The sequence below is a fragment of the Sciurus carolinensis genome, chromosome 5, assembly GCF_902686445.1.
Source record: "Sciurus carolinensis chromosome 5, mSciCar1.2, whole genome shotgun sequence".
NCBI lineage: Eukaryota > Metazoa > Chordata > Mammalia > Rodentia > Sciuridae > Sciurus > Sciurus carolinensis.
In genome coordinates this window covers 68,257,568-68,281,037 of record NC_062217.1, presented here as the reverse complement: position 1 = coordinate 68,281,037, position 23,470 = coordinate 68,257,568, and the positions used below count along the sequence as shown (strand labels likewise).

Here is a 23,470-nt window from a genome sequence, read left to right as displayed (position 1 = left end):
CTGTTTCTCGGCCTCTCCCATGTTTCTCTCCCCACCCCACTTCACGCCACAGTGCTGCAAATCTTTCTCTCCTAACACAAACTTCCCCTTCCCAGCCTTCCCACTGCCGCGGCGGTTTCCCACGCAGGGCGGGCTCAGGGCCATTGGGCAGGGGTGGCTAGCCCACCCCGGCGCCCTAGAGCGCTCACCTAGGTTTGCAAGAAAGTGGCGTCCGCCAACACCGACCTCAGGGACCGCGGGCCAGCCCCGCTTCCGCCCCGTCTGCTCTTTGCCCCCGCCGACCCTCCCGCGCAGCGCTGACCCCGCGCCCTCCGAGCCGCCGCGGGAACGGCCGTCCGCCCGTCCGCCCGTCCGCCTCCTCCCTCTCCCGCCCCAGAATCCCGCGGATCCGCTGCCCCGGGCGCGGAGGGAGGGGCCGCCGGGGAAAGCGTCAAGGACTCAGCCGGGAGCCGCGCGCCTCTCGGGACTCTTCTCCGGGGCGCAGGGCAGGGGTCTAGCCTCGCGCCCCCGCCGCCTTGGCAGGGGTCCTCAGCTCCCGTTTCTTTTGCTGTCTCCTGCGAGTTCGCCCGCTTTCCCAAATAACTGACGCGGGCAAGCGCCCCTTCTCTCCGGGTCGCGAAGCGAGGCACGCGTCTGTGCCTTGCCCCCATTCATCCAGCCAAGGTGAAGCGCGGGGAGGGAGGGCGCCCTAGCCTCGCCCGCAACGTGCGTCGCTCCTCAACCCAAACAATGCTTCCCCCGCTTCCTCGCTCAGCCCTCTACCCAACCTACCCACCCAACCCCGCGCCCAGGGCGCCTCCAGTGGAGCTTCCCCTGCTGGGACCCCATTGTTGCCCCAGCACTGCCGATGCCCGGCGCCCGGGGGCGGTCCCCGCTAGTGGCCCCGGAGCCTCGGTCGGCCGCCGGAGCCAGCTCCGCCCACACCTTTCCAAGTTAGCTGGCGGCAGAGCCGCGGGGACCGCTTGAGCGCCGGGCCCCCTCCTCGCCCGCCCCCACCCGGGCGGGCGCGGGGAGGGGGTGGGGGCCGAGCGGGCTCGCTGCTTTATTTGTCTCCCAATTCTTTTTCTAAGGCTGCCTTGCACGCTCTGACACAAAAGAGGGGGACTTTCTCGCTGCTCAGAGCGAGTCCTCGCCCGGAGAGTTGCAATCGGGGGGTTCCTCCAGCCGCGAGCCCCCGAGGGCCCCCACAGCCGGCGGCTCCCAGAGATCCGTGGGCCATGTGTAGGTTATTTTGGGTGCCGCAGCAAGGTGGTGCAGGTGAAAGAGAAGCGCGGCCGAGGACGGAGGCCGGGGGGCGGAGGCAGGGGTGGGGCGGGGTGGGGCGGGGTGGAGGCTCCGCGGACCCACCCCCCAGCCGGCGGCCCGGGCGGCGAGGCGAGGGCCGGGCAGTGGGTGTTGCCTTCTACCTCTGCGATCGGGGAGGGGTTAGTTTCCCACAGGGGATTTCAACCATCACACTCAGAGCCCGCCTCCTAATCCTCGGGCGGAGCGGCTCGGGGGCCCCATTTTATGGCAATAAAGCGACTTAGCGCCTGCTGAGCGAGCCCCTCCCCGCCGCCGCCCCCGCCCTCGGCCCCACCCCGGGGCTCGCCCGCAGCGGCGGGGCTTTGTTTCTGGGGAGAAGGACCGGAGCTCTTTTGTTTGGGGGTTTGGTGTTTTCACCCCCCCATCTCACCCCACCCACCCCACCCCCCGCGCCTCTCCGGTTTCCTGAGCTGCGGGCTGCAAGGGAGAGAAGCGGCGTCTTGCAACCCCCTCGGCTGGGCCCCGGGGTAATTCGATGCGGGCCTGGCGAGGCTCCCCACGCTAGACCGGGGCTCGCGTCTCGGCAGCCTCCACCCACCGGCCCACCCTACATTTAGCGCATCATGTGATCCTGGTAAGTCATTTGCAAGTACAACAGTTCCCTGGGTTGCCCCCCATTCATTTCCTGAGAACTGCAGAGAGCAGCTGAGAGGCTCTGCTTGTGCGTGTGAGTGTGCGCGGGTGACGCCGTGTGTGCGAGAGAGAGGGAGAGAGAGAGAGAGTGTGTGTGTGAGTGTGTGAGTGTGTGTGCGCGCGCGCGCGTGTGTGAGAGAGAGAAAGGGCGAGCGAGAGGGGGACTCTGTGTGAGGGAAAGAAAACAATTTCTCCTGCTCCGCAGCTTCTGTTCAGGTCTGTGCCGATTCCGTTTCTTATCAAAATAAACAACCCCCCCCTTTTTTTTTCTGCCATCCCAAATCAGACCTTATTCTCTTAACATGTTTTCTTTTCCTTCTGTCATCTGCTCAAGTTAAATCATTTTGGTTGGTCTGTGTTCTTAAAGGGGGTAAAGTGTTGGGAAGCGGGAGGGGGGGCCGGGGAAGGGTGATGCTTTTGCAAAGCAAGTAGCGTCGGTCGGATTCGTGGAGAAGAAAGAGGGAGGTTACTTCCCCCACTCCCCTAAAAATTTAAAAAGAACTTAGCAAGTAAGGTGAATTAAGCAAATGTTTTTCTACCCCTAGTGGAATTGTTGGTTGCAGCGTTTGCTTGACAGTTGCCAGGGATAAGAAATAAAACCCCAAGGGCTGAATTGGGGGGCGGAGAGGAACTGGTGGAAGTAGTTGGCCCCTAGGAATAGAATGGGTTGGATGAATAACTGCCGCACTGGGGCTGTGTGTGTGTGTGTGTGTGTGTGTGTGTTGGAGAGACTGGAGGGGAAAGGGTTAAGGCGGAGATGACACTGCTGGCATGAATAGTGGTCCTGGTGCTACATTCATTATTGTCTCTGGTCGTAATGATGTGTAACTGTCACTTGCTACAGTGCCTGATCTACGGAAGTAGCCAGGGGCTGGCCCGTGGCTGTTATTTTCAATTATGGGGGACCTGGCCCGAGTTGACAAGGGGCAACTTTGCACGTCCACCCTGTCCGGGAAGCCCGCGGAGCCGGCCTGGGAGCCACTTCTTGCCTTAGAAGCTCTCTCCGAGGGCTCGGACTTGACCTCCGCGACATTAGTTGGTGTTCATGTTAGATGCTCCCCTACTGGGAGAATCAATCCTGCTTTTGTTGGGTAAAGAACTGCCTACTAGAACTTTGAAAACTTTTATCTTTGGGGAAAAGGGTGGGGTGCATTCAACAGTTTTGTTTCGCAGTGCATTTGAAGCAAATGCTTGGAAAAAGTACCAATTCCTTTGTTATATGCCCGGCAGCTTCCCAACCCCCTTCACCCTGCTCTTCGAGTTTTGCATACTTTAATAGTAATAGCCTTAATTCAGCTGATAAAAGCTGACTGTGTTGAGTTAAAGAGTATTAGTACAACGGAATGTGTAATCTGGATAAACAGTTTGTATGGTTAATATTGTCAGCTCTCTTAATTTAACTGTACAGATGGCTTAAGTATGTTCTGTATGGATTGTTTTAAATAATTCCACTGGCTAATAGAATTCTCTGCCGAGCGCTCTTATATTTTAGCTCAGCGTTAATATTCTGTTTCCCTGTAACACCTAGTAGCTCTATTTACATTTAGTGCATGTGCATCTAGTTACTTCGGTAGACATCTGCCAATCAACTACACGTCATTCTGCAAATGCACCTAGACGCGCCTCCATGCCCTTTTCTTAGTGGAGGATGGAGTTGTTTAGATAAGTAAATGCTTTGAAATAAATTTGGTGGCTTTTTAGCAAGCGGCCACTTGTGATGGAATAGGAGTGGTCACTTTGAAGAGTGAGAGTATACCATCTTCTAAGAAATGCTTTTAGAATTGACATTTAATTACAACAGTGGAAACCCCTCCTCTGAAGGGAAAAAAAAAAAAAAAAGCCTGCTTGTGCTATTTGCAGACCTCATTCACATGTTTACATTTTTAAAAACCACACAGAAATTGGTTCCGGTTAAGAGGTATATTTTAGGCTGGAAAAATTTTAATAGTAGAATCTTAGTAGAAATAGGATATTGAAGGACAGACATTTCAGTTGCATAAGATACATCTTTATTGCTGCAGCATGATCAGTCTTGATACTAGATTGAGTATATTAAGCTCCTTTGAGTTGAGGAGAAAGCCATTTGAGGAATACAAGAATAGGCAGAAATTTGTAATTCTTTCGAAAAAAGGTTTATTATTCTACCAACTCATATAAACTGGTAAAATTGGAATGTTTTCACATAAAAATTTCATGAACTAAAACTAACATAGCCATGTCAAGTTAAACAAAACATTTGAGGATTTCTGTTTATTTTTGAAGTCCTTCAGTTATTTAACATAATTTAGTAAGGCATCCTTAAAAGAAACTTAAGTTAGTTAAACTTCATTGGCAAATGCTTTTTATTACAGTGTATTGAATGAAAATTGTTGTGCTAATGAGTCCTTAATATCCCCCTTACCTCCAAAGTTTCTTTTCAAGATCTGAATGTCATTTGGGAGGAAATGGTCCTGGTATAGCATTTGAGACCTTGACCTTAGCAACTCTTGGCTGGTGGTTGTTTACAACTGCTGCAGTTTATGCTTGCACTGACAGGGAAGGGACTGCAAACAGTACAGTCACTCCTCCAGGCCCAAGGGAGAACAAATCAGGATGCTTGATGTTCAACCCAGAGAGCATGCATGCATCAAGCCTAGAATGTCTAGAGTATTCTGGTCATGTAAAAATATATATATTTCTTGGGGATTTCTTCTGGTCTCCTGAGAAGGGAAACATGCATTTTCATAGCCTCAGAGTAAGTTTTAGATGTTATATTGTGAAACAGGCTGTTATCAACTTAATGGGATAATTTGATCTTAAACATAGGTGTGTTTTATCTCAGCAAAGATGATTTAAGTGCTTAGGCCTTCAGGCTGTACTAAGGGCATTTTGAAGTAGAAATGTTGGTTAATCAACATTTACATTGAATAACCTTACCCAGTGAGGTGAAGTTGTTAAATAGTTGAACATCTATGGTCCTGGGTATTTTCTCCATTATGCAAGATGAAAAACATGTAATTTTTCCATTCATGCAAATTAAATAATATTAGATGAATTCCATTAAATTGGGATGTCAGATAGTTTGCTTTCTTTGTGTTTTGAGAGAAACAGTATTCTTAGTGTTAAGTTTGTAAATGTAACTGTATTTTGTATAATATGAAATAGTTGTACAAAGCTAGTAATGGTGCAAACTCATTTGAAACTTACAAATTTACTTTTTTTGGATATAAATAAGTTTACCCACTTGTGCTTGCATATTGATTAATGAGCAAGAACTAAAAATCCTAAAGCAATTTTGTTAAAAATTGATGCCACTGTTGTATTTTCTTGTTTAGGAAGTAACTTTCACTTTTATAAATTCTGAATGGATTGAAGTTGCCTGTGTCATTTACATTGAAAATACCATATGATACTGAACTACCTGTGTTTTTGCTCAGTGTTCACTTCTTTTCCTTTTTTAAAATTAACCTTTTAAAAAAAATTATCAGTCTACAAGTTATACACATCATTCAGCTTTAAATGTGTACAAAATTTAAGTGTGAAAATATTAAAATTAAGTCAGTGGTAACACCCTATAACCACAGCCTTAACTCATCTACCACAACACTCTTCCCAGAAGCAGAATGGGAGTAAACAGATGGGCTTTGCCCTGTGCCCAGAAGGTCAACTGCCTTTGGCCCTGTCAGACCTGCTTGGTTTCTAGATTGCAGCCCCTGCCAGAGAGCTGTCTGACTTCAACCCACCAGAATTCATTTTCAGGGCCTACAGCAGCCACACCCCATCTGATGTCAGCTACTGAGTTCCTGTGGTAGAGAACACATGCTGTGGATTAAATGGTTACTCTCTCTGTGTATTCTCAGTAATTATGTTACAAAAGGATTTTTCGGTTTGGGGTGTTTATTGTCATAAAGTAGCTACTTGACTAGTCATATTGCTCCATAAAAATTTGTTTTGGTTTGGCACTAGACTACAGGACATTCACCCAAAGAATTCTACTCTGACTTGGCTTTTATTTTTTTAAACTTAAAAGTCATATGTCTGTTGTTAATCATTTTAAATTATCTATCTATTTATCTATGTATGTATCTGCTTATTTATCTATCAGTGTACTAACTGGACCTGTCTAAGCAATTTTTCTGTCTAGGTACAGAGTAAGTAGTGGAAAATCCCTGCAGTTGTCTTCCTACCTGGAACCAGTCAGGGAACAATTTGGAGAGCTTTGGGCTAGTTTTGTCACCCCCATCAAAGGCCATGGAAGCTATCTTAAGAATTACCTGCAGGTTTTGACAGCTAAAAATTGTGTCCCAAGTACAACATCACCGTTTTATAGTGCAAACAGGGTTTCCCAATGATTTTTGGCATGAGGTGTATGTATATGCTACATATACATTCACTATTTTGTGTGTGTGTGTGTGTGTGTATATATATGGTTATGTATATTTATGCGTGTGTTTTTATATGCTCTATCTTTATGTATGTCTGTGTGTATATATATATATATATCTGCCCATTTTGCATGCATTATGACTAATAATTACAGTAAAAAACCACACACATGAAGAGAAAAGGGGTAACACAATATCTCTTTTCAAATTCTGTGTTTAGTAATATTATTCTCACTTTGAGATTAACAGGTTCATTCATAAGAAAACTAAAACCACCCTACTGCAAAGAAAATAAGTGTAAAAGGCCACCATGATCAATGAATGTCAAAATTGAAAAGAAAAAGCCTTCATTCATTTCATAATCAGGTTCTCTTTAAGGCGGTGCATCCTAGTGGCAGAGCTCATTTCCATGGCAGCCGTGTCTCAGGTTGAGTCTGCCTCTCTCACTTACTAAGTCTGGATGACCTTGGTCAAGTTTCTTAACTATGTGAGGGTTAAATGAGGTAATGTGGATAAATGTCACTTTGTAAAAGAATGAAGTACTGGTGTGACAGCTGATTTGACAGGAAAACTACTCCCGCCCTTCCCTTGTCCCTCCCACACTGTTCCCCCCACCAAAAGGGATGGACCTTTCCAGCTTCTCAAAGTGAGCATATAAATTACACTTATGAAGAAGGAATTTCCGAGTGTGGGTAGAAAACTGCTGGCAGTCAAAGGTCATGAATTCCATTCCTGTCTCCACCAGAGATTTGCTCTGTGACCTTGAGAAAGTCACTGTTAAAAAGTTTCTACGTAGTAGCTCTTGTAAAAGTCATTCACTAGTAACATTTACAAAATGCAGGTGAAGTATCTCAACTTGGCAAAAAGATAAAATACATAAAAGTGCATTTTACAAGATCATTTACAGAGAATTGAAAGTAAATACCAATAATGATTATTTAGAGATTGAAAATCTCTAGACTATCCCTTAGAGAAGTACACTGAAGTGTCTATCAACTAGCCAATTAGACATTTTTTTTTTTTGAACCTAGGTCTTTGAACATGCTAGGCAAATACTGAGTTATATCCCCTTGCCCTTTATTTTATTTTGAAATAGGGTCCCACTAATTGCCTTAGGCTGGTCTTGAACCTACAATCCTCTAGAGTCTCTGGGATTATAGGCATGTGCTTCTATGCCTCCTAAATGTGTCCTTAAAAAAAAAAAAAAAAAAAAGAATCATTAAATTTGTGACAAATGCTAGTACAGCAAATTGAATTGTAGCTTCTCAGCGAAGTCAAGGTTCTGTTGATTGGTATGTCTGATCCATGGCTTCAAGTGCACAGTAAAGAAAAGGTAGATGAATGGGGATCTCGCATGGTTATTTGAAGATTTATTAAACACATTTTATTTATAGTTACACATTTTAATATCACCTACATTTCATTACACGTACAAGTTTGAGGAAATTAAGAGTTAATTTACGTGATTTTTCCCGTACTACATTTTCTCCAGTTAGAAACAAACAAAAACATTTTTTTTAAACCCTCTGTCTAAACACTTTATTCTCCAAAGAGGAAAGAAATAGACTGATACGAACTCATCAGTCTTACTCATTTAGACTCTTCCCTGATCCCAAGTACATCTTTTCTCACTTCGTTCATGTTGCAACATCACTGTAAACATCAGCATCGTTTTCTGTGGAACTCTTTTATTTATTATCCCTGCTTTAGGAACTTGATGGGTTCCAGTCTGTGTTCCCTGGCTCCATAACCTGTCAATTCCTTCTGGCGTTAATTGCTTGTTAATGTGCCTTGTTCCTCCTAATAAGAAGCCCCTTGAAAGAAGGAAATGAGTTGTCTTCATAGTTATTTTCCTGGCATCTAACACGGTGCCTAACACAGGGACAGATAGATAGATAGTAAGTGCTGAAATACTTAGTGGAAAAACAAATTGAGAAATAGTCACTGTGTAGTCCATGTGACTGTCCTTTGAGTAGCTAAATGCCATTCTCACAGTCTTTTCCTACCTAAGACATTCATCTTTAGTTAAATTGATTGATATTCAACTCTACCAGCCATTCTTCAAATCATTGTCCTTTCCTGAGCAAAAAACAAAAAGTTTTTCTTATTGGGAAAAGAAGCCTTGTAGTGTAGTGAACCCAATGAGTACAGGATAAACATCAAGCTGTCCAATTGTTAGCTGTCTAACTAGGCAAGTTAATTCTCCAAATCTCAATACTCGTTAGTCATTAAAAACAAAAATAAGCACAAACAATGTCAACTTATGAATGTTTTAGAAAATAAAATGTGCATGAAGAAAGCATCTAGTATAGAACTTTATGTGTATTTAATGATCAATAAATATTTGTTTGCTGTGGCATATTGAGGACTCTCTTAAAACAACCATTTGTAATGAGTAGTAGCAACATAATAAAATAACTTCTCTTTATTGTGCAGCTACTGTAATACAGAAGTTTGGACCTGAGCTTTTTATATGTTAGTTTGTTTCCTCTATACCCTTCAGTAAACAGGCACTGGTAGCCCTTAGCTTTTATGTAGTTTACTTTCAAATAAGTGGTCTAATGTTTGTGGTGATACCCCTAAGTTCCTTTTGTACACTGAATTTTAACTTATTAACATCATTAGTGAATCCATCTTTCGAACTATTTCATGATGGTGACTTCTTTGCCAATTAACAACTGTGCCCCCTGTTACTTTGCCACTTTTGGCAGCAATTTAAAAAATTATTTGAAAATGTTCTTGCTTTTCACCTTTCTTATTTTAATAAAATGAACAGAAAGGGGAACATGAAAGCATTGCTTGTAGTTATGAAGAACACCGTTTATTATCTTTATACACAATTGAGGCAATAATCATTCAGTGTGCTGAAAGTAGTAAATCTTTACCGAAAGTGCTTAATGGAGTTGAGCTGACAAATTGTGAAAAATAATAAAATTATAGAACAGACAAAATGCCATGCAGATATTTTTAATGACTTTAATAGAATGTATAATTTCCTTTTTGTCTGTGGGAATAATCTTTAAAACCTAAGTCTGGTCCCTTGACTGTCACATATTTGAGTTTTGTACAAGTTTTCAGAAGTAAGCTATATAAATTTTTTTTTTTTTTTTTTCAGTACTGGGGATGAACCCAGGGCCTTGTGCTTGCAAGGCAAACATTCTACCAACTGAGCTATATCCCCAGCCCGCTATATAAAATTTGAGATCCTTTATTCAACAAATATCATTGATCTTTATATTGTATAATGTATATCTGCAGCATACAGTATGTATAAAATGATACATATCATGATATTAAAACATCATATGGTTCACATATACTATTTGTACTGTATTATGATTTATTTCTTTTTTATTTATTTATTTTTTTTTGCGGTGCTAGGGATTGGAACCCAGAGCCTTGTGCTTGCAAGGCAAGCACTCTACCAGCTGAGCCATATCCACAGCCCAGTTTATTTCTATTTTACCATATATACTATATATGATTTCTGTGTTATTTTATGTGCTATATAACGGTTTCTGCTTTATAGATATGAAAGCAGATTATGAGTGAAGCTAAGTAATAAAGTCATGGTCAATATCTAGTTAGCTTTAAAACAGAGATTTGAACATTAGAAAGCCCTGATTTCATCTTGTATTACTGTTATCTTCAACTGGCATTAATTATAATGTTCTATTATAATGGTGTAGAATATAGCAAAAGTGGGAATATTATACAAATAAATATTGTTTACTGTCCGTGTTACTTTATTGGTTGTAGATTTTATTGGTTTATTACATTTACTAGAATACATTTACTACTGTATTTACCCATATACAAAAACCAATTATGTGTTTGCTGATACATGTACTAAAAAAATTATGAGACCTAATCAAAAAAATTATTTCAGAGTGTAACTGCTACAGGGTGTTGTACAATAGTGGTAATAGTAGACTAGTAAATTCTGGCTCATATCCATTTTGCTAGGTGATTGAGCTATTATAGTGAGACTCATAATAAAAGTAATAAAACATTTTTATAAAAAATGCTGCACTTTATCCATTGTGACTGACACTTTTTTAGCACCAATATATGTGGACCTTTTTAAAAACAAGGGTAAGACTTCATCATTAATGAATTGAAAATCAAGAACGAAAAGTAAAACTTATATGGAAAATTATAATACGAAATAATTTGTGGTTAGTGGACCAGATGCTAGAAATTGCTTAACCAAAGCCCATGTGAAAAGTGTTCATATCTAGGAAATCAAAGATTTAAGGGTTTTAGTAGATATGTGACAAAAATCTTTTTTGGAAAAAGTTTACTTTTTTTATACAAAAGAAAAGCAAATTTGCAAACAGATGAATGCAAACTAGAAACATACTTTGGCAACCATGGTGATTTCCCAACTGCTTTTTCTGTTATCTTTTAGAACTGATGGCTTTATGATGTTTTGGCAAACTTTTCTTATTTGTGATATTACCAGAAGATTTTCTTTTCCAAAATTAGATCCTAGAATGTGCTTGGGCAGTAGGGCAAAGTGTTATAATGAGTTCAGAGGAGGCTTATTTGGGCTATAAAACCAAAACAAAAAAAATAATAATGATAACTGATGAGTAAAATTTCATCAAACCCCATACTTTATATGAAGCTATCTAATGGAAGTTCTTTCATGTTGTTGATGGACTCAGATGTATATTTTATTTTTACATAATAGGAACTTTTCCCTGGACCCAAAAACTTTTAAATATAGGAATGAGAATTTTTGAAGAACAATGGAAGGAAAAACGTGATAACATAAATTTTATAGAAGGTCCCAACCAGTTGCAGTTGGTCACGGTGTTGTCAAGAGGGATATTTAGAAAGTAACTTTAAAGTGGGTGGATATTGCAAGGGTGACGTCCTCTGGAATAGGCATTAGCTCTTCCATTCTAAATGTAAATAAAAGAAAGTTTGGCAAACACATAAAATACTTCATTTAGAGAGATTATATAGAGAGCAATCAACACTTAATGAGTATATATAAAAGCATTAATGGATTTCTTATTTTATAATGAGCCTGCTGTTGAGCATGGTGGGATTAGAGTACTGTAGATCATACTGTACCAAGACTTTAGGCTGCAGCCGTTATCTTGTGTTTTAATTATAAATAGCATGGAAATTAGTATAGTTTTGAATACTTGAGATATGGACTAACCAAAAAATTGCTTAATGGTTGGTGGTTCATGATAGTTATGTAAAATGGATGGAACACATTACTCATTTTACTGATGCGTATATTCAATAAAAGGTAAAATAAACTGGAAAGTGGCACAGTTATAACTAGAATCCTGACTGCCAACTAGTGAATAGTTTTTGTTTCCATTTCACCCTACTGCTGACTTCACTATACTTTTTACTTAGTCTCAATAAGCTGAAATTTTAAAAGAGCACATTGCATAAAAGAGGTGTCACCTTGTTTCTAGTTCATAACGAGATGCTAGTGAATACTGGATGAATTCTTATTGCCTTCCATGGTGCACTTCCAAAAGACATTAAAAAACTCAACATAAGCAGCTCTGGAAGGGATTGTGCAGTTAGGGGTGTCTGTACTCTGAAGGAAATTAGGGAGATGGTCATCACTTATCAAGTGCAAGGGCTTATGCTAGGTGCTGAGAATATGAAGATCCATAAAATATGGGTTTTGTTCTGAATTATAGGCAAATCAGGAATACAGTTTTGCTCTGCGCAAAGGAAGGACCATGATAGTATATATTTCTGGTTTGGTTTATTTTCTTCTTTTGGATTGTTAATGTGCCTAAAAAAGTAGCCTAGATATTTTTAAATTTATGCTTCAGGCTTTTTAAAGTGCTTTTAATCTTATCAGAAAATCTTTTTCCATTTAAGCACGTACATCTGTAAGTTCTTTTTCTTTCAAAACTTGTTTGGCACATTTATTGTACATTATATGTGTTTGATATGTTTTAAAGGCATTATCTCATTTAATGTTTCCAACCAATTTATAGATAGGTATTTATGTATTTAAATGGGAATTTATTTTTACTTCCCTGATTCCAGTTTTTCAAAGGAATGCAACTAAAGATTTATAGGAAATAAACTTTGTTTTGCAGAAACTCATTTTGATGGGTGGTATTTATAAATACATCTTTCTCACAAAAGTGTGTGCCCTTGTATGGAGGCTTTAAGATTCATTTTTAGTATGCTTCTTTCTCTCCTACTTAGCTTTACTTTTTCTTCCAGTCAACAATAGCATTCCATTCATCTGTAACCCATGTCATTGGAACTATTGGATATACTTGTATATTTTTCTCCATGTCCATAAGTATTAGGAATATGTTCACATGTAAGTTCTTTTTTTTTTTTTTTTTTTTGTCATGTCTTACAGCAAGATTGTTTTTAAACCCCTTTTCATCTTTTTTTCCTTCAGTGCTGCATAAGGAAAATCCTACTCAGCTATTACAGCTCTAATCCATTAAAAACAGTTGCATAGTATTTTAAAGTTCTAAGGCACAGTTATTCTAGTCTATTTAATCATTCACTTCCTGATGGTTGATTCGTTGCTTCTGGTTATTGCCACTAAAGCCAATGTGGTAATGTCTATAGCCACACCTTGATAGATCTATGGGAAAGATTTCCAGGGATGATATTATCACTCCAACTACACATGTGACTTTATCTTTCATAAATGTTATGACATTTCTTTGAAATGTTTACATTTTTACCAGCAATGCAGGTAAATACCCCTTCTCTGACATTCTCTCAGCAGTAGTTAATACTTTTCCAGGCTGATGGTTGTGTAGTAGTATCTAATTTTTGCTTTAATTACTATTTCCTGATTGCTAGTGATGTTGAACACCTTTTCCTAAGTCTATTAAGCAAATTGGAATTGTTCTGAGAATTGCCTTTTCATATTCTTTGGGCATTTTTTCTGTTTGGTGGTGGTTCTTTTGTGGGAATTCTTCATATTATAGGGTCTAACATCTGACATCTGCATCACAGATAATTTTTTCATAAACTGATCTTATGTCTCTTTCCTGTTCATGAGGTACCTTTGCTAAATAACACTTAAAATTTTTATATAATCACTTCTGTCTTTGTTTTGTCTAATGTTTACTCTGTTGCTAAAATGGACATGTAATCTATGCCAAGATTTAATTTTTCTTTCCATTTTGGTCTTATCTTGGACCTATTTGTATATGTTGTGAAAAGGGGAGTCCCTTTTTATTTCCTTACAGATGGGTACCATTGGTCGTCATTTTCGAGAAATAGAAATTCCACATTTGTTGTGTCTTATGTTTTCTTACATCTTATACTCCCAGACTTTTTCTTTTGTAAATAATTTTCTTAGTTATCTGTTCACATTTAAAGGAATATTTTATATATCTTGACACCTCCCTTGGGGAAAAAGATATGAAACCCTGTTATAATTATTCTAATTGAGATTATGTTAAATTGTTTATAATCTTGGAATAATTAATAGTTTTATTTTATTAGTAGTCTGTTATCCCAATTCAAGAATGTGAATGGCTTTCCATTTGCACGTGTCTTTTTTATTTCAAGAATATTTTATTTTTTTGTGATGACCATTTTCTCTTTAAATTGCTTTATTTTCCTGATGACCTGATACTTTATCATTATGTGATGTAACTTTTCTCCTTATAGACAACATAAAATTGGCTGTTACTTTTTAAACTACAATCTTAACATCTCCAATTTTTATGTAGAATATTTGGTCATTCACATATAATTTTTATATAATTAGATTTCTATTTTTAACTTGGTATTTGTTTTCTATTTGTTTCATCTATTTCTTTCTCCTATTTTATCCTTTTTCTTGTCTTCTTTTGGCTGGGTTATTTTTTAGTACTCTATTTTGTCTTCACCATTGGGATATTAGTTGCATCTCTGATTTGTATTGGTTCTCTAGAGTTTATAATAGAGTTTAAATCATTAACTTTACATATTCTACCTTCAATTAATATTTTGCAGCTTCTTGTGTGATGTCAGAATCTTGTAAGAGAATATTGCCTTTTTTTCTCATTGTTCTTTATATCTTTTATATGTTAGAAACTAGACATTTTCTAGTTTTTTTAATAGTAAGTTACCTTTAAGAAATTAAAAATTGTAAAAAGAAAATGCTTCTTCATATGTACTCACATTTTTGCTAGTTCCAGAGTTCTTTATTTCATTGTTTATACATACATTTCTCTCTAGTACCATAATAATTTCATATAAAGAAATGTTTTCAAGCTGGACTCATTAGCAGATGCCTGTAGTTCCAGGTACTCAGAGACAGACGCAGGAAGATCCCTAGAGCCCAAGAGTTTGAGGCCAGCCTGGGCAACATCGTGAAACTCTATCTAAAAAACAACTACCACACACACACAAAAAGAAGTGCTTTCAATATTTTCTGCAGTGCAGGTCTGCTGGCAGTGACTTTTCTTAGGTATTGCCTGTCTGAAAAAATGTATTGCCTTTGTTTCTGAAATATTTTAGCTGGGTATTGAAGTTTGGATTGATAGTTTTTCCTTCTTACTTAAAAGGTGATATTGTTCTGTTATCCTCTTTTTTATGTAGATGCTAAGAGGTGATTTTTGACATTCTTATCTTTGTTCCCTTAAATGGAATGTCACCCGCTCCCTTCACCCCCATCTCCCATTTGTCTGTCTTGAACACTTTTTCTTTTAGCTTGGTTTTCAGCGATGTCAATATGATGTGGATGGATATATTATTGTTTGTAATTATCCTTCTTTGTGTTCTCTAAGCTGCTTTATCTGTAGTTTACTGTCCTTCCTAAATTTTTTTCATTAATTTTTATGCCATCTCTTTTCAAACATTTCCTATGGCACCCCCCAGTCCCCTTCTTCTAAACTAGGATACTTATATCAAACTGATTTATATTGTTCCACATATCTTAGCTCCTCTGCACTTCTCCCCCATATATTCAGTTTGTAGTTTGAGTTCTTTCAGTTTATCTTTAAGGTTATTAATTCTTCGTGTTGTGTCCAGTTGTAAGTACAATGAAAGAATTCTTCATCATTGACATAGTTATTTATCTAGTATTTTTATAAGAATTTTCAAATTTTTCTACTCCTTTGCTGAATTTTTTGTTCATGCCTTTTTCTCTAGATCCTTTTGGATTTTACCATAATTATCTTAAAAGTCTCTGATGGTTCGAACATTATTGCCATCTCAAGGTGTGATTGTATTGACAGCTTTCTCTCTTGATAGTGGATACTTTTTCTTGCTTTGTTTTTGTGTCTTATAGAACAGGAGAGATTGAGAATAATTTTTACACTGCAAAATGGACATGTTTCCTCACCCTTACTGGAATTCAACCCAGGGGCATTGCCCCATTCAGCTATATCACCAGCCCCCACCCCCCCCTTATTTTTATATTGCCAGGGTAATAAATAAGTTTTTGAGGTTGGTCTTGAACTTGAGATCTTCCTACCTCAGATTCCAAAACCTCTGTGATTACAGGTGTGTGTCTGTGAATGGGGCAGGGACAAAATGAGTCACTTGGTGAACAGTAGATTTGCTGAGGTTTTTTTTTTTTTTTTTTGGTGGGGGTGGTGCTGGGGATTGAACCTAGGACCTTGTGCTTGGGTGGCAAGCACTCTACCAACTGAGCTACCTCCCCAGCCCAGAATGCTTTGTTTTTTACTTTGAGCCCTATAAGACCTGGACTGCCACAGAGATTTCTTTCTCACTCTTCCTGTCATTGAGCCAGCCCTGATCTCTAATGACATGGGATTGGGGGGTCTCTGTATTTTTACTTCTGTTCATCCTTAATCTGAATGGGTTCCTGTTTGTGTGTGTGTCTGTTTCCTCAGTTCTCCTACACCAACCACAGTCAAAGGTCCTGATTAAGTAAGCCTGGGTTGAGACTTGTCAGCTTTCCTGTGCTTTCTCCCTGTGGTGGCCAACTTTTGCCTTAAGTGCAGACTCTTGATCTACTATGTTTGCTATCCTTCCATCCATATGGCAAAAATCTTTTTTGTGTCACTGCAGGATTCTGAGCCTGAATGAGTTTCTTGCCTTAACCCTGGAGCAATGAATTTTACCTGGTACTTGGTGCAGGGTGGAATGTGTGTGATTTTGATCTCTCCCTCCATATACTGTTCTCTCTCTGGCAGTTTCCTCTGTCTCTCTTCTAGCGACAGATGTCATCTCTTCCACTAGAAGCAGCCTACCTTTACTTGGAGGAATCAGTTATTTCTTGTCCCCTTCTCTGTGGCATATGATTTTGCTTCATTTAATAGTAATCGCATGAGGCCAGTTTTTGTGCTTGTGCTCAAGTGGTATATCCTTGCCTGCAAGCCAGCACTTGCAAGGGAGGGACTCTCTTAGTCTCTTTTATCTTGGAGGATGCTTGTGTAAATAGCAACTGAGTGGCTGTGGACTGCCTGTCATGTGTGTTTTCTTGGGATACTAAGTTGTTTTGCTAGTCCACATTCAACCTTTACAACTTTGCCAAAGCTTTAGTGGTTTTCTTACCTGTTTTTCTTTAAATAAAAAGCCTGATTTTAGAATTGTGGTTAAAAAAAAAATTGCCATCTTAATAACCATTTTTATTCATTTTAGTTGTTGTATAACAGATCCCTAGAACTTTTTCATCTTACAAAACTGAAATTCTGTACCTGTTTAACAACAACTACTCCTTGTTTCCCTTACCCCGAGCCTTTGGCAACCATTGTTCTACTTCTTAGTTGCTTTTATGACTGTTCACCCCTTTAGTATTGTAGCCAAATGCAGTGTCCTGTTTCTCTGTAATGGGGACTACCCACTGGAATGTTACCCCCAGGAGTTAAGTTCATCTTGTTGTTTTGTAACTTCCAACTTTGGGCTCAAAAACAATGATTTTTGTAGGGTATTTATCATACGAAAAGTTTCTGTCTTTATCTTAAATGTCTTAGTTTTTAAAAAAAAAAAATGCCGTCAAATTTTATTGTAGGTACTTTTTCATATCCTGATAAATCATCAATTTGTTCCTTCAGTTGACAGTTATAAATAGTTGTTTTGAAGGATTTGTTGGCATTGAACTATCCTTGCATTATAGAGCAAAGTCTGCTTTTTCATAATTTTTTATTTTTGTGTAACTTGCTTCATTTTATTTGTAAAATTGTAGTAACATATAGACTATTTGCATCTATATTCACAAGTGGGATTGATCTATATACTTTTTTTTTTAATATTGGAAATTGAACCTAGGAGTGCTTTACCACTGAGCTACATCCCTAGTCCATTTTATATTTTATTTTGAGACGCTCTTGCTAAGTTGTTGAGGTTGGCCTTGAAATAAGTTGCTGAGGCTGACCTAGAACTTATGATCCTCCTGCTTCGGCCTCCTGAGTTCCTAGGATTATAGGCATGTTCCACAACACTGGCTATATAAAATGTTTGAATAAACATTTTGGTGGTTATATAAATAAATTGAGAAAGTATTCATGACTTCATGAACTGTAATTGGAACCTCACTTCCTTCAAGGCAGATGTGAACCTTTGGATCATGGCTTTATTTTTTTCACCCCCAGTGGCATATATTTAATTTTTTTTGCAGTTTCTCCTGTGTATTTGTCCTTTAACATTTTGAACACTGTTTTGCACCAAGTTTTAACTAGGAAATTGCCCGTTTGCTTTATTTATTTATTTTTGTGATTTAGTTTTTATTCATAAGCATAAACTTAACTCTGCAATCCAGCTAGCCTTGGCAGGGAAATAAGGAAAATATGGAACAGAGAACTACAGCGATAGCACAAAGATTGTGGGATATTGCAAGCAGATGGGGTGGAGGGGTGCTCTTCTGAGCTACAGAAGGAATATGGTTTAGTGGTTAAGATAAACACAAGTCAAATATATTAGAGTTGTCCACAGTCAGCAATGGTGGTATTCTTGCTGCCTTGACCTTCCTGAACCCAAAGTGCTCCATGGCTTCCAGGATATTCATGCCTTCTTTCACCTTCCCAAAGACCAAATGCTTGCCATCCAACCTCTCAGTCTTGGCAGTGCAAATGAAAAACTGGGAACTTTTTGTGTTCTGCCCAGCATTTGCCATAGGCAAGATGCCAGGACCTGTATGCTTCAGGATGAAGCTCTTATCATCAGACTTCTCCCCATACATAGATGGACTTGCTGCCCGTGCCATTATGGCATGTGAAGTTACCACTCTGGCACATAAATAAATCCTGAAATAATTCTGTGAAAGCAGGAACTCTTATAACCCAATCCTTTCTCTCCAGTATTCAGATCATGAAAATTTTCTTCCGTCTTTGGAACTTTGCAAATAACTTGAAGGAGAGGCGGCCCAAGGGCTTGCAGTCCATGGCAATGTTGAAGAACATGGTGGGGTTGACCAAGGTTGACAGAGAATGACCACAGGCAAAGCACCCCTTTGCTTTAGGCTGTTATTTTTTTTTTTTTTAATTTTTCCTCAGGATAACATGTAATAGTCTCATTAATTCAATACATTTGTACTGTCTACATGTGTAGTTTCTTGTATCTCATACTATTTTTCACTGTTATTTTTCCTCTTAAATGTTCTACAGCCTACTTTGCTATTATACTTTTACACATTTTTATTAAAAAATTTTTAGATTTATTCACCAATTCTAACATGTTTTTCCTTGGTTTTGTTCTCATGACTTTCAGCTTATTTTTTTTTTTTTTTATTAGTACTCTGTACTCTTTATTTTCTTTTACTTATTAAAAAAAATGATTCCATGTCCATGAAAGCATTAAAATTGGGAATACTGTCCTGAACATATTCTTTGCTATATACTGTATATTTATGTTCAGAAATTATAACTTTGTCTTAGTCAGTGTTTCACCACTGTGACCAAAACATCTGACAAGAACAGTTTTAGAGGAGGAAAATTTTATTTGGTATTCAGGGTTTTAGTCCATAGACGGCCAGCTATTGCTCTAGACCCAAGATGAAGCAGAATATCATGGCGGAAGAGTGTGATAGAAGAAAGCAACTCAGGAGATGGCACCAGGATGCAGAGAGAGGGAGAGCTTTCCTCACCATGAACAAAATAGATACCCCAAAAGCATGTCCCCCAGTAACCCACCTCTTTCAGCCATACCCTACCTGCCTACATTACCACCCAGTTAATCATTGTCAAGGGATTAATGCACTTACTAGGTTAAGGCTCTCATAACCCAGTCACTACACCTCTGAACTTTCTTGCATTGTTCTACACATGAGCTTTTGGGGGACACATCATATCTAAGCCATAACAAACCTGTAAAGCATTCTCGTTTTAAAACCATTGTGACCTTTGAAGCTAAGTATATGATTAATTGTATAAATATTCTGTTGAGTTCTTCAGTGCAAGGGATTGAACCCAGGAGTGCTTTACCACTGAGCTACAGCCCCAGCCCTTTCTATTACTTTTAGTTTGAGACAGGCTTTCACTAAGTTGCCTGGGGCCTTGCTAAATTGCTGAGGCTGACCTTGAACTCCTGCCTCAGCCCCCTGAGTCTCTGGGATTACAGGTGCATGCCATGCCCCTGACTTCTATAGAGATTTGAACAAGGCCATTTTCTCTATTGAGGAATGTTAACATTCCATTATTACACTGACTATGTTGATCTGTTTTAATTTATTCAACATTCTAATTATGGTTGGGTTTGTTAGATTTGGTTAATTCAAAACACTGTGTACTGACCTTTACCTTTTATCCATATTTTTACTTACTGTCCTTAATTGTTTGTATATTAAATATGAATTGATACATATTTCTTGTTATTTCCTAATTGACCCCTGTCAATTTGATAGATATGCTGGACTATGCTGTGACTAATGGTCAGTATTCCTTTTCCTGCTCCATGTTTATAGCCACCACTAGCTCAAATAATGTGCTTGCTCTCTCTCTCTCTCTCTCTCTCTCTCTATTTATATGTTTAGTTGTTTATTTAAATGTGCAAAACTCTATTGTGTGATGTGAATGGCCCCCTCTTAGATGGGATGTTGTGGGTTGTATGGCGCTCAGGGCTGAATAAATGCACAGCTGCTTTTATTGAGATCATATTTTTCTTGAAAACAAAATAATCCAATGAAAACTCTGATTTAATTTCCTTTCCTTTCCTCCTCCTTCCACTTGGATGGACCTTTGGAGCACTTTGGCTTTTCCCCCATTTTTATCTTGTAATCTGCTGTTTTTTGCTGAAATGTTCGCTACTTTTTTGTCTTAGACCATGATGAGAATTTTCCTGCTTTTGCATATCCTTGCTCGTTGGTAGCTACATGTACCCAGATCATCAATTCTGATGTAACTGCTCATACACGCAGTGGCTTATTTCCCATCATGTCTCCCTTTCTTTCATCCGTCCTTAGCAGGAGGTCTCAATACTGCTCTGATTCATTTGTTATTTGGTTAGAATGATTCAGTGTTTTCATTAGAAAGGCTTTGGTAGTATAATTATCACTGAATTTTTGCTTAACCTCAAATGTTTCTCACTCAGATCAGTGAGTGGTACTTGGGTTGTTTCCTTTGTTCCCAGTTTACCATGGGATGCTATGCCACTATGACCCTGGATCTCTTCTTTGTAACAAGTGTGATTCCATTTTGATTATACTTCCTTTGTATTTATGGTAGACTGTAGTTAGTTCCACGATTCCCCTTTTCCAACAATGTCCCCCGCACTCACCTTCACAGTGAGGCAATGTATGCTGTCTCTTCCTACTTTCCAGCTAGGGTAAGGTAGTGAGGTATAAAGTAAGATGTGCTGGAGGTGTGGGGCATTTCTTTTTTTAAAAATTGGGACAAAAGCTTGAAGACAGCAGACATAATATTTGAAACTGTAGTATAGGGTCTACTTTGCAAGGGAATGAGTTGACAAGCACTTCAAAGAAAGTGTCACTGTGAGTACAATGAAAAGACAGAATAGAAATGGGTTCCTCGTGCCTTTTGAACAACTGAATAGCTCTACCCCACAGAACAACTCTACCCCAGAGAAAAAAAGACTTTATTTAAGACCATGGACTTAAATGATTTTTCATAAGCAGTTGATGCGTTTCTGATGGTTGTATATAATAACCTTGCTTTTTATTCTGAACAATTGTGTTCTGTTTGAATTATATTGGGAATTTAGGGATTTTGCTAGGACATGACTCATTGTGTACTTTTTTCTTTATGACCCTTTAGGTCTGTAGACACTTGTCTTCAGAGCGAGCAATTTGGAAAAAAAATTATTGTCTTTCATCTGTTTTTCTTTTTTTCCTCCATTGGTTTCATCTTTTTTGTGTTTTGGTCTCTTAGATTTCTCTTCCAAGTATTGTATCTTTTCTTTCTTTCTTTTTTTTTTTTTTAAATCTTCATACTTTTCTTTTTTTACTTTGTTCTTTGGAAGGAGTGTGTATGTGCTGATGTATACATGTGCAGCTGACCATCTTAAGCTCTCACCTTCTTTCACTTAAGGTCCCGGGAAAGTTGATTTGTGAATTGACCATTAGAGAGGATAATGTATCAAAAGACTTGTTTAGTTTCATTTTTATATCCAGTTTTGAAACTTTATTGACCATGATTTAATACATTCAGGATGTGGTTGAGAATGCATTTCTCCTTTGTCGCACCAACCTACCAGCCTTTATAGCTATCAGCCACTTTGTTCTTGGTTTTCTTATTCACCAAGAACTGGATTAACTTCCTGGATGGGCATTCACAATATTCATAGGAGACTAGTTAAGTATCATTTAGAAAATTACTGTGTTGTTCTTTGCAACCTAACTAATGAAGTGCTTACCATCCTAACTAATGAAGTGCTTACCATCTTTATATCTGTTTTGGTGATCCTTAAGAATTTTATTTAACATAATCTCATATGTAGTGTGTTCCCTAACAATTTACCAAACTTCACAAAATTCATTAAGTGTTGCAAAGAGATACGGCTTTTTTTTGGGGGTGGGGTGGGGGAGGAGTGCCAGCAATTGAACTCAGGGGTACTCGACCACTGAGCCACATCCCCAGCCCTGTTTTGTATTTTATTTAGAGACAGGGTATCACTGAGTTGCTTAGTGTCTCACTTTTGCTGAGGCTGGCTTTGAACGTGTGATTCTCCTGCCTCAGCGTCCTGAGCCACTGTGATATGACTTTTTTTTTTTAAATTTTTTAAAATTGTCAATGAACCTTTATTATATTTTATGTGGTGTTGAGAATTGAACCCAGGTCCTCACACATGCCAGGCAAGCGCTCTACCACTGAACCATAACCCCAGCCCTATAATATGACTTTTAAAGAGATTAAGAAGGCAGGCTGAACCACAGATATTTTAAATGTTTTTCTAATACCGTTTTTCTTGCAAAAACAATTTAATATATGTGAAAGGTGAAAGAATAGTATAATAAACCCTCATATACCCAGGCTTTTGCCATCTTGTTTCATAAATCCCTTCCCTTGCTCTCTTTTTGCCCTTTTTAAGCTATAAAACTAATTTCAGACATCATATAACTTTACTTATAAATACTTCTTTATAACTGTCAAGAAGGTAAGGGGTTAACAAAAACAAATAAAAAGCAAACCCAAGACCTTGCTTAATTTGCCATGGTACATTCATCCATGCTAAGAAACCAACCTTGGTAGGTTGCCATATTTGAGTTTCTCCGGTTTTTCTATTAATATCTTCTTTCTTTTCCATTGTACAGATCAGATGCTACATTGCATCCAGTTGTCCTGTCTGCCTGATTTCTCCTGTTCTATGAGAGTTTTACAGTCTCTATCTTTTCCATGATGTTAACAGTTTTGAGGAGTACTGGTCATTTTTGTAGGATGCCTTTTGATTTTATTTCATCTGATGTTTTTCTCATGAGTAGACTGTATTATGGGGTTTTAGAAAAAATTATCAGAGGTGAAGTGCCTTTCTCAATGTAATGTGTTACGTTTCACATATCCCTGTATCCTGTCTTGAGGTCTACAAGATACTATTTGTGATGTTAATCTTTGCTTACTTGATTAAAGTAGTGTCTGTTAAGTTTATCCACTGTAAACTTACCTTTTTCCTCTCCATACTCTGTTCTTATTTTGAAATGAGTCACTAAATCTTATTCGTTCTTTTTTTTTTTTTTTTGCCGTGCTGGGGATTGAACCCAGGGCCTTGTGCTTGCAAGGCAAGCACTCTACCAACTGAGCTATTTCCCCAGCCCTTATTCATTCTTAAGGTGTGTTTAGGGTGAATATAACCACATA

General features: G+C 38.7%; 1 protein-coding gene and 1 pseudogene across 4 annotated transcripts in view; one reads left to right on the top strand and one right to left on the bottom strand.

Moving 5' to 3' along the window:
• Positions 1 to 1,473: 1,473 nt before the first annotated feature.
• The window catches only part of Klf12 (KLF transcription factor 12), a 431,560-nt gene continuing 409,563 nt past the window's right edge, over positions 1,474 to 23,470 (top strand). For 2 of the 4 annotated variants that reach the window (XM_047552646.1, XM_047552642.1), the window contains exon 1: positions 1,474 to 1,879. The gene's annotated coding sequence lies outside the window, so the exon portion shown is untranslated. Of the gene's footprint in view, positions 1,880 to 1,991; positions 2,155 to 23,470 lie in introns of those variants that run through there. The other 2 variants (XM_047552644.1, XM_047552643.1) reach the window with 1 other exon arrangement.
• On the bottom strand, positions 18,143 to 23,291 carry LOC124985609 (peptidyl-prolyl cis-trans isomerase A-like; annotated as a pseudogene).